Source organism: Nematolebias whitei, chromosome 5, assembly GCF_014905685.2.
Source record: "Nematolebias whitei isolate Nwh7 chromosome 5, NemWhi1, whole genome shotgun sequence".
NCBI lineage: Eukaryota > Metazoa > Chordata > Actinopteri > Cyprinodontiformes > Rivulidae > Nematolebias > Nematolebias whitei.
This window is the reverse complement of record NC_056502.1, coordinates 47947900-47957983: the sequence shown is the minus strand read 5'-3', so window position 1 is coordinate 47957983 and position 10084 is coordinate 47947900.

The following is a 10084-nucleotide window of genomic DNA, read 5'->3' as shown; positions in this document are numbered from 1 at the left end:
ACAGCAAGGAGGTGTACAAGAAGAGTTTGCTGTGTACAAGTTTGCTTATCAGCGTGGAGTTGGAGATGCCATCATACACCTGCTTCAGCAAACTCACTGTCATCTAGAAAAGGCAGACAGCACTGTGAGAGTCATGTTCTTTGATTTCTCCAGTGCATTTAACACAATCCAGCCTGATTTGCTTTGTCAGAAACTTCAGAAGACTCAGGTGGAGGCCTCAACAATTGCCTGGATCAAAGACTACCTGACGGACAGACCACAGTTTGTGAGACTGAAGGGTTGTGTGTCTAACCAGGTGGTCAGTAACTCAGGAGCACCACAGGGGACTGTACTCTCACCATTCCTTTTCACTCTGTACACCTCAGATTTCCAGTATAAAACAGACTCCTATCATCTGCAGAAATATTCTGCTGACTGCAGTGGTCGGGTGCATCAGAGATGGACAAGAAGCTGAGTACAGGGAACTGGTGGACCACTTTGTGGCATGGTGTGGAAACAATCATCTCATCTTGAATGTGAACAAAACAAAGGAGATGATTGTAGATTTCAGGAGAATCAGTAACAGGTCCAACACTATTTCCATCATGGGAGAAGAAGTGGAGGTGGTGGAGAAGTATAAATACCTTGGAGTTCACCTGGACAACAGACTGAACTGGAAATGCAACAGTGAAGCTGCCTTCAAGAAGGGACAGAGCAGACTGTACTTCTTGAGAAAGCTGAAGTCCTTCAACGTTTGCAGCAAGATGCTGCATATCTTCTATAAGTCTGTTGTAGAGAGCGCTATCTCTTCTGCCATAATCTGCTGGGGTAGAAGCACCAGAGCACGTGACTTAAAAAATATCAACAAGCTCATAAAGAAGGCTGGCTCAGTTCTGGGGACTCCTCTAGAACCTTTGGAGATGATTGTTCAAAGAAGGATTCTTCATAAAATGAAGAACATTATAGACAACCCTCAGCACCCTCTTCATCAGACTGTCATACAACAACAGTGTCTTCAGTCAGAGGCTTCTTCAAATCCGTTGTAGGACAGACCGCTACAAGAGATCCTTGCTGCCCACAGCCATCAGCATCTATAACAACTCATTAATGAAAACAGGATGATGTCTCCCTGGCATGTAATTGACTACTGGAGTGTTGTCCTACACTGAATGTGTTGTTATTGGAATAGTGAGGGTGTTGATGAGTTATTAGTAAGTTAAACTTGTTTTCTTGTCCAGTCTTGGACTTGACATGCTGTGCTAAGCGTGCCTGATCTGTACAGTCCAACACTTGCTGAAGTGTGGTCTGATCTAGACACATTGTTAGTTTCTGTTTAATGTGGTCTTCTTTGGCCTTCAAGGCCTCAATAGTAAAATTGGTCTGTCTCACCCGTTCATTCAGCAGCTGGGTCTGTGCCTTCTGAAGGATCTTGCTTGCCCGGTGCCCACTGAGTTTAGTTCCAGGCTCTTGGGAATGATGCCACTTTTTCGACATCTGAGAATGAATCACAAGTGGTTCCTGTAGTCTGCCCTCTTCCTTGCTGTTTTCTCAAACTCTTTTACTAGTTTGAGGCAATCCTGGCCAAAGTGGTTCAAAATATCCTGATGCATGCTCAATAATCCAGGTAGAAAAATCCAAAACAGTTCAATCTGGTACTCTGGACATTCAAAAACAAATGTTCATCATTAAACAGGGGTGGAGGCCTCCGGGTTCAACTGTCCCCCTCTTACACTGCTGTTATTGCTAGTATCACTCAACCCCCTGTGAATAGTAAACAGCCATCAGTGTGCTAATGATCCATTGTTAGGCTGATGGTCCTTCTTGACCATGTGAGCAGCTGGTTTTGGTTGTCAGCAGCAAACAGGTTGATCCACTCTGAGAAGGTGTTATTTAAGAGACTGAGCTGAATACAGCACCTCAGACTGAGGAAGTCTCTTGGATGAGAGATGAAACGTTTCTATATTTTTTTGCTTTGTTTTGTTTTTTATTTTTTTGAATGTCCAGAGGACCAGATTGAACTTTTTTTTATTTTTCTACCTGGATTATTGAGCATGCATCAGGAAACTTCATTAATGTTGTGTTTCCTAAAAGCATAGGAAAAATTAAGGTAACATTAGTCAGACTGCAGCTGACTCTGTGTCCAAGGACTGAAAATGTGCGAAAATCATCAGACATTATTGAAGTCAAAAGTTACTTTAAAGAAAACAGTTCATGGAGAGTCAGGAAGACAACCCAAGGGTCAGAGGTCATAGTTAGAGTGCATATTCATGCTACAACATTTTGCCAGAATTACTTAAAGCACTGCTACCATGGACATTAGTGGTGTAACCGTAAACTGGTACAATTTTGAAGTTTGATTTGATTGCTGAATGTATAAAAATGCATTGATATTCCTTGAATGAATACCAGTAACTGGTGGACTTTTGAGTTTATTCTTGGTTTTTTTAATGCAAGATGGCGGCGCCAGTGTGTTCGGCTTGCCTCTCCCTGCATACTTTGATTGTTTTTGTGTTGTTTTTTGCTTTTATAACTAGTGTCGACTCTCTGCTGGTGTATAATCGCCAAACGCTTTTTAATCTTCGACCCGATGTTAACAACTTGGCTCCGTTTGTGAATGACAGCCAGAAAACTTTTTTCCCTCCATTTCTGTCGGACGTGCCGGCCTACCTGTGCCGCGCCCCAGCTCCACCAGCGCGCAGAGCGCGCAGACGCCGCGGGAGACGCAGCGGCCAGCTGGTCAGACTGAAAGCTCAGCTGGCGTCCTCCCTATCCGCTCTCTCTGAGTTTGGAGCTGCATCTAATTGTTTTATCTCATGGCGCTCCCTGGATCTCATCAGCTCTTCTCTGGCTCCTGTTGTTGGCCTGGGTGAGGGACAACCTGCGCGATGCCTCCCCCCCCCCCCCCTCGTCCGAGTGCGCGGAGTGAACCACCACAACCTGCTCGATCTGGCTCCTGCGTCGGATCACACCCCGGCTGCTGTTGGCCTGGGTGGGGGGCCGCTGCTGCGCGGCCTCTCCTTTCCTCTCCTCCGCGTCCGCGGAGTGAACCACCACAACCTGCGGCTGCTGGACAGAGCTCCTCGGATGGATGACGTCACCCTGGCTCCATCTCATGTTCACATGGCTCTGGTTAATGCTAGATCTTTAACAAACAAGACCTTTATTCTGAAGGACTTCTTCACCTCCCGTGGTCTGGATTTTTTATTCATTACTGAAACATGGATAACTGCCGGTGAGTCCAGTGCTTTTTGTGAACTCCTGCCACCAAACTGTGCATACTTCAGCTCTCCAAGGACGACGGGTCGTGGAGGAGGAATAGCGACTGTTTACAGGAAGAGCTATTTCTGTAAACAAATCACACCTTTAACATGTTATTCCAGCTTTGAGTTCAACTTGTTTGAGCTCGGATCTTCACAACCCGTACTGTGTGCTGTTTTATACAGACCTCCAAAATACAATAAGGACTTTCTGACAGACTTTGCAGATTTTTTGGCTGGAGTCTTGCCTAAATATGACAGGATCTTGATAGTCGGAGATTTCAACATCGCCGTGTGCTGTGCTGATAAACCGTTGGTCAAAGAGTTTTTACAGCTGATAGACTCTTTTAATTTGCTTCAGTTTGTGTCTGATCCAACACAAGAATGTGGCCACACCTTGGACCTTGTGTTGGCTCACGGTTTTAATGTTTCTAATGTGGAAGTTTGTGATGCTGCCTTTTCAGACCACATGCCTGTTGTGTTTGACATGCCACTCGTCTGTCGCTCAGTCAAACCTCGCGCTCCTGCACAGCCCCGTCGGGTCATTAACTCCTCCACTGCTTCTCAGTTCTCTGCAGCTTTTAGTTCTGCCATCAGCCCCACAGACCCTGTGGGTCTTCATTCAGATATCGATGCTCTCTCATCTAATTTTAACTCAGCCTGTCAAAACGTTTTAGATGCTGTGGCTCCATTAAAAACAAGAGCTTCCAGACCAAAGCCTGACCCCTGGGCTGATGAGGTCACACGATCTGCCAGACGCCAGTGCAGGAGAGCAGAGCGGAAGTGGAAGAAGGACAAACTACAGGTGTCTTTCCAAGCTCTGAGGGACAGCTGGTGCTTCTATCAGTCCACTGTTAGAGCTGCAAAAAACAAATATTTCTCTGACATCATCTCCTCCAACTCCAGCAATCCACGTGTGCTTTTTAAAACAATCACCTCTGTTCTTAACGCCCCACAATCAGCCAGCCCAGAGAACTCCACTGAAATGTGTGACAACTTCCTGAGCTTTTTTATCAATAAGGTTTCAAGCATTAGAGCTCTCATAAGCCCTCCTTCTTACGACCCCTCCGTCTCCGTCACACACTCTGCTGTCTTCAGTCAGTTTGAGCTCGTCACCCTGTCTTCCTTAACTGACATCACTGGTCGTATGAAACCTGCTGGATCCCCAAATGATCCCATCCCACCTCGTCTTTTTAAAGAGGTTTTTCACACCGTGGCTCCTCATGTGTCCCAAATTATAAATGACAGCTTGGCATGTGGACAGGTACCAGCGAGCTTTAAACATGCAGTTATGACACCACTGATTAAAAAACCTAGCCTAGACCCCACAGTAATGTCCAACTTTAGACCCATCTCAAAACTGCCCTTCATATCTAAGATCTTGGAGAAAATTGTTTACAATCAGTTAACATCATACTTAAACGACCACAACCTTCTTGAACAGTTTCAATCTGGCTTTAAAACTCACCACAGCACTGAGTCTGCGCTGCTGAAAGTCTTCAACGACATTCTTTTAGCCGCAGACTCTGGTGACTGTGTAGTTTTAATGTTGTTGGACTTGACTGCTGCCTTCGACACAGTAGACCATCACATCCTCCTGTCTCGTCTGGAGAACTGGGTGGGCATTCAGGGTCCTGCTCTACAGTGGTTCAGATCCTATTTGACAGAAAGAAACTTCTGCGTGCGCATTGGTGCTGTGGAGTCCTCTGTAGCCCCTCTCACTTGTGGAGTACCTCAGGGTTCTATACTTGGCCCTCTTCTGTTTTCCCTGTATCTACTCCCTCTGGGACATCTTCTCCGGAAACATGGCATTTCTTTTCATTTTTATGCTGATGACAGCCAAATCTATGTTCCGTTAAAACAGGGCAAACACCATTCCTTGAAACAACTCCTGGGGTGTATGGCAGAAGTCAGAGCATGGATGTCACTAAACTTCTTACATTTTAATGACAAAAAGACAGAGGTCTTGTTGTTTAAGCCTAGTGAAGGCTCCAATATCCATGCTGATCTGGGTCCTTTAACAGAACATCTGACTGAGACAGCAACTAACCTGGGCGTGAGGCTGGACAGTGACTTCAAACTTGACACGCTGATTAAATCAGTGATCAAGTCCAGCTTCTTTCATTTGAGACAATTGGCCAAGGTCAAACCATTTCTGTCACAACATCATTTTCAGATCTTAATCCATGCTTTCATTACAACTCGCCTGGATTACTGTAATTCTCTTTATGTCGGTCTGAGCCAGTCATTACTGACTCGACTTCAGCTGGTTCAGAACGCAGCTGCCCGCCTTTTAACTGGTACCAAAAAAACGAGAACACATCACCCCTGTTTTAGAATCACTACATTGGCTCCCGGTTCGCTTCAAGATTAATTTTAAGGTTCTTTTATTTGTTTTCAAATGTCTTCATGGTCTCGCCCCACAGTATCTGTCCGACCTGCTCCAGCTGTACACTCCTTCACGCTCTCTCAGGTCAGCAGATCAGCTGCTGCTGGTCGTCCCAAGGTCCAACAGGAGACTGAGAGGTGACCGAGCGTTCTCAGTCGCTGCCCCTAAACTGTGGAACGAGCTGCCTCTGCATGTCAGACAAGCTGGCTCACTTCCTGTTTTTAAGTCTTCTCTGAAGACACATCTTTTCTCTTTGGCTTTTACTTCAGTTTGAAATGTTGGTTTTAATGACTCTAAGTTATTTGTTTTATTTTATTTGTTATCTTTATTTTATTTCACATTTTTAACGTGTGGGGTTTTTATGTTTTTGTATGTCCTAGTGTACAGCACTTTGGCCAACAGTGTTGTTTTAAAGTGCTCTATAAATAAAGTTGTATTGTATTGTATTGTATTGGTTGTTTTTTTTATTTGAGTATTCTTTTATGTCATTTGTTCTGTTCTTCTGAGCTTCTTTTGTGTCATCAGTCAGTTTCTGTTCCTCAGTCTCCTCCACGTTTTTCCAGTTAGCTTAAAATTCTCATCTATACTTGCTCTTTTTCACCTTTCACAGCTTCAGCCACTTTCAGACAGACTTTTTATTATGTCCTTGGGTTGCTTCCCTAGGGAGGTTTTCTGAGCATTTCCAAATGGGATGAGACCCTGGACAGCTGGAGAGATGTGGTCTTGGCTGGTCTTGGAACGCTTTGGAATCATCCCAGAAGAGCTGAAAGAGGTGGCTGTGGAAAGAGAGGGAACCAGATTCTGACACAAGAAGAAGATGATGGATGAATGGATGGCCCTTGTAGGTTTTTCTAAGGTTAGCTTATAGGTTTACTTGGGTTATCTTGATGCATGCTCAATAATTTTTCTTTCTTCTTTCAGCTGCTCCCTGCGTTAAGGGTCACCACAGTCAACTAAGTCCCACGAAGACTTGGCAGTTATTTTTACGCTGGATGTCGTTCCTGACGCAACCACAGACCACCGAGCTTCCACAGCCCTCTGTGTGGAGCAGAGAGCTGCTATCTAGGACACCCTGAGGAGCAGATGGTGGGGGTTAAGGGCCTTGCTCAGGGGCCCAGAGTGGGACGAATGAGGGTGGGGCAGGTGTGGGTGCTTCACCTACCCCAACCCACATTTTTCATGTTGTTGGTACCGGGGCTTGAACGGACACTCTTCCGATCACAGGCCCACCTTCTCTAACCTCTGTGCCACCCCCCACCCCCATGCACAATAATCTAGGTAGATAAATCTAACAAAGTCAAGTCATGTCCTCTGGGCAGATTCTTCTTGTTTAAATGTTTCGTCTTTTATCCAAAAGACTTCTTTAGTCGGAGGAGCTACGACAAACTCAATCTTATAAATAGCAATTTCTCAAAAGCTATGTTTACCTGGGCATAAGTAATTGGATCAAACAGCCGCTCGGAATAAAAACGTGTCATGTAAACACCCAGTTCGGGTTATTTTTTGTTTATTCAGTGTGATCTGAAACAATTTGTGATCGGAACAAAACGGGTGGTTTACGCCAATTCATAACCTGAAAGGTGTGCATGTAAACACTTGATCTGTTTTTTTTCTGATGGTGAAAAACTGGCCTGACTGCGCATGTGCGACTATGCCATTTACGCCTGACTAATGCTAATAATATTAGCATGTCGGGGAAGTAAAACTGATCGGTGAGCGACAACATTTCTCCTAGAAACTTTGAAAGAGCTCAAAATTATCTGTATTACCTGTAGCTCAGTCAGGGAGTGCAGTAACGTCTCCACCGTCATTAAAACCTGTCACAGGTCCATTTTGGGTGCTCAGGTTTGTTGCGTTCAACCCGGAAGTAAACAGGAAGTAGAACTTCTTCTTCTGTGTTTTTTTTTTCAGGAGAGTTTACCATTCTACGCATGTCAGTACTTCTGTTCAGAACAAAGCCCGCTGCATGTAAACGCTACTCATGAACAGATTGTGCCCATGTAAATGATACATTTGAATTATTTAATCTGAAAAGATCCCACTCCGGTCAAAAAAAATTGCACATGTAAGCATTGGCTACAGTCGCTCAACCAGTTTGCTACTGACATCCAAAATTAGTTGTTCACATGATGGAGGACCATCAGTCCAACAATTGGCCGTTAGTGCCTTGATGGCCGCTTGCTAGTCACATGGGGCTGAGTGATACTAGCAATAACAGCATTGTAAGAGGGGGACAGTTCAGTCCTCTGTGTTCCACTGGCCCCTTCTTACAATGCTGTTATTGCTAGTGTCAACAGAGGAGGCAATCTCCTCTGTGGTCCACACTGCTCTCACTCATGTGGAGCAGAAGGACATCTACATTCATTATGCTGTTTGTGGACTTCACATCTGGCTTCAACAGCATGATTCCCCAGACCCTGATTGATAAACTCCTCACACTAGAACTGATCTGGTCCTGGATATCCTAACCAACAGGCCACAGTCTGTGAGGATCCACAACTTCTCCTGCTCCACCATAATCCTCAGCAATGAGCGGTGTGGGTGATTGCCAAGCTAACCAGGCTGTCGTACCCGGACAGGAGACCACAGGAGCCAGCCGACATGAACAGTTGGAGGAGGAGCCTGGAGGCTTCATATGTGGAGAAGGACAACAATGAGGATGAGAGTGAACAGTGAATCCAGCAGAGAAGAGTTGCAGAGTGTGCTCTATTCACACAAGGAGAGCTGTTGGTCAGACTACTTGTTGTTCTCTAAAATAGTTATTGAATCAAGTGTTTACTGATCTAGGTAAATGTAGATGTTTAACAAACCATTAAAATTAGTATTAATTATCCCTAGGTTTTGTTGCAATTGTTCCCTGAACTGCCTGCAACCATCATCCATTTTCAGCTTCTAAAATTTTATTTTTGGCATTGTTCGTAGGTGTGAGAGAGTGAATGGTTGTTTGTCTCGTTTGTCTTTACGTGGCCATGTGATGGACTGAAAACCTGTCCAGGTGTCCCTGTAATGGTTTGGAGACCTGTCTGGGTGTCCTTGTGATGGTCTGGAGACCTGTCCAGATGTTACAATCATACTATGTTGCCTACTAAACTCTCCCTTGACCTGATGATCTGGCTGATCTTTGTTTGTGTAGTTGGTGTTTGAGCTGCTTGACGTTCAGTTTTAGCTGATGTATGTTTCAGCTTTGAATTGTCTAATTCAGGGGTGCCCAAAGTGGGGCTCGCGGGCCAAAGTTGGCCTGCCAAGTCATTTGATTTGGCCTGCCAAGCTCTCCTCATTACTACATAATAATTTCCTTTTGAAGAATCAATGTGTTTACACTCAAATCATTCCAAGTTTAATGCTAGATGGAAAGTTGGCCCAATGACTAGTGTAATGACACTACATTGCTGGAATGACTAATTTGTGCATTACTTTTAAAAAATTTTAAAATTTATATTTTATTTTGACATACTTCATACTGTTTCTTGGCAGTTTCTTGCAGCTGAATAACATCTCCTTTGACAGAGCTGAGCATCATGTAGGTGCCCATCACACACCCTTATTGAGCACCCCTAAATTTTAACTCAGCATCTCTGAAAAATTTAGGAACCATCATTAGGATTTTGTAAGGAAACAGTTCTCAAACCTTAGATTCACCAAAATATTGAATAGATGTTGAATAAATGACAACAGTCTCAAATGGGCCAGTAAAAGCTATAATTTTTTTGCACGAGTTACGCCACCTGTCAATCAGTCCAGTAGGCACGTCAGCAACTGACCAGTCAGCGACCTCAATTTGTTCTGAAGTGAACGCCCCTTACCTGCAAAGCTGCAGCGTTGTTGCATTAAGAACGCTTTACAGTCAGAGATTTCAATAATAGTTTACATGTTTTGTTTCATGTTAATCTACTGTAATAAACCTTTGTAAAATACACCAAAATACAGGAAATGGCATCGACTTTATTCAAAATTCTCTGGAGGAGGACCCCCAGACCCCCCCCCCCCACACACACACACACACACCTGAATCTGAGTACTGAATCTCCATCCATCCATCCATCCAGTATTTTTACCTGCTTCTTCCATTTTTCAGGTTGTGCACAGCATTCACTCTAAAAGTAGAAAATGCTTACTTTCCAGTCTGCAACATTTTTACAAGTCAACACCGATAAAACTGATTTTGACCTGACAACCTGGCAGCAAATATGCTTCCTGAATAGCTGCACACTTTCTACAAGCACATAATATATCATATAGCTTTTTTTTTGGGTGGGGGGGAGGGGAGGGTGGGGGCTTGTGAGGGATTTTCAACATCAAAGTCAATAGAAATGTCAGCCTGGCTATCTTTGGAAATGCCAGCAACCTTTTGCATATCTGCATCTCTCTCTCTCTAACTCTTTCTCTCTCTCTGTCTATCTCTCACTCGCTCGCTCCCCCCCCCCCCCCCCCCCCCCCCCCCCCCCCCCCCCCCCCCCCC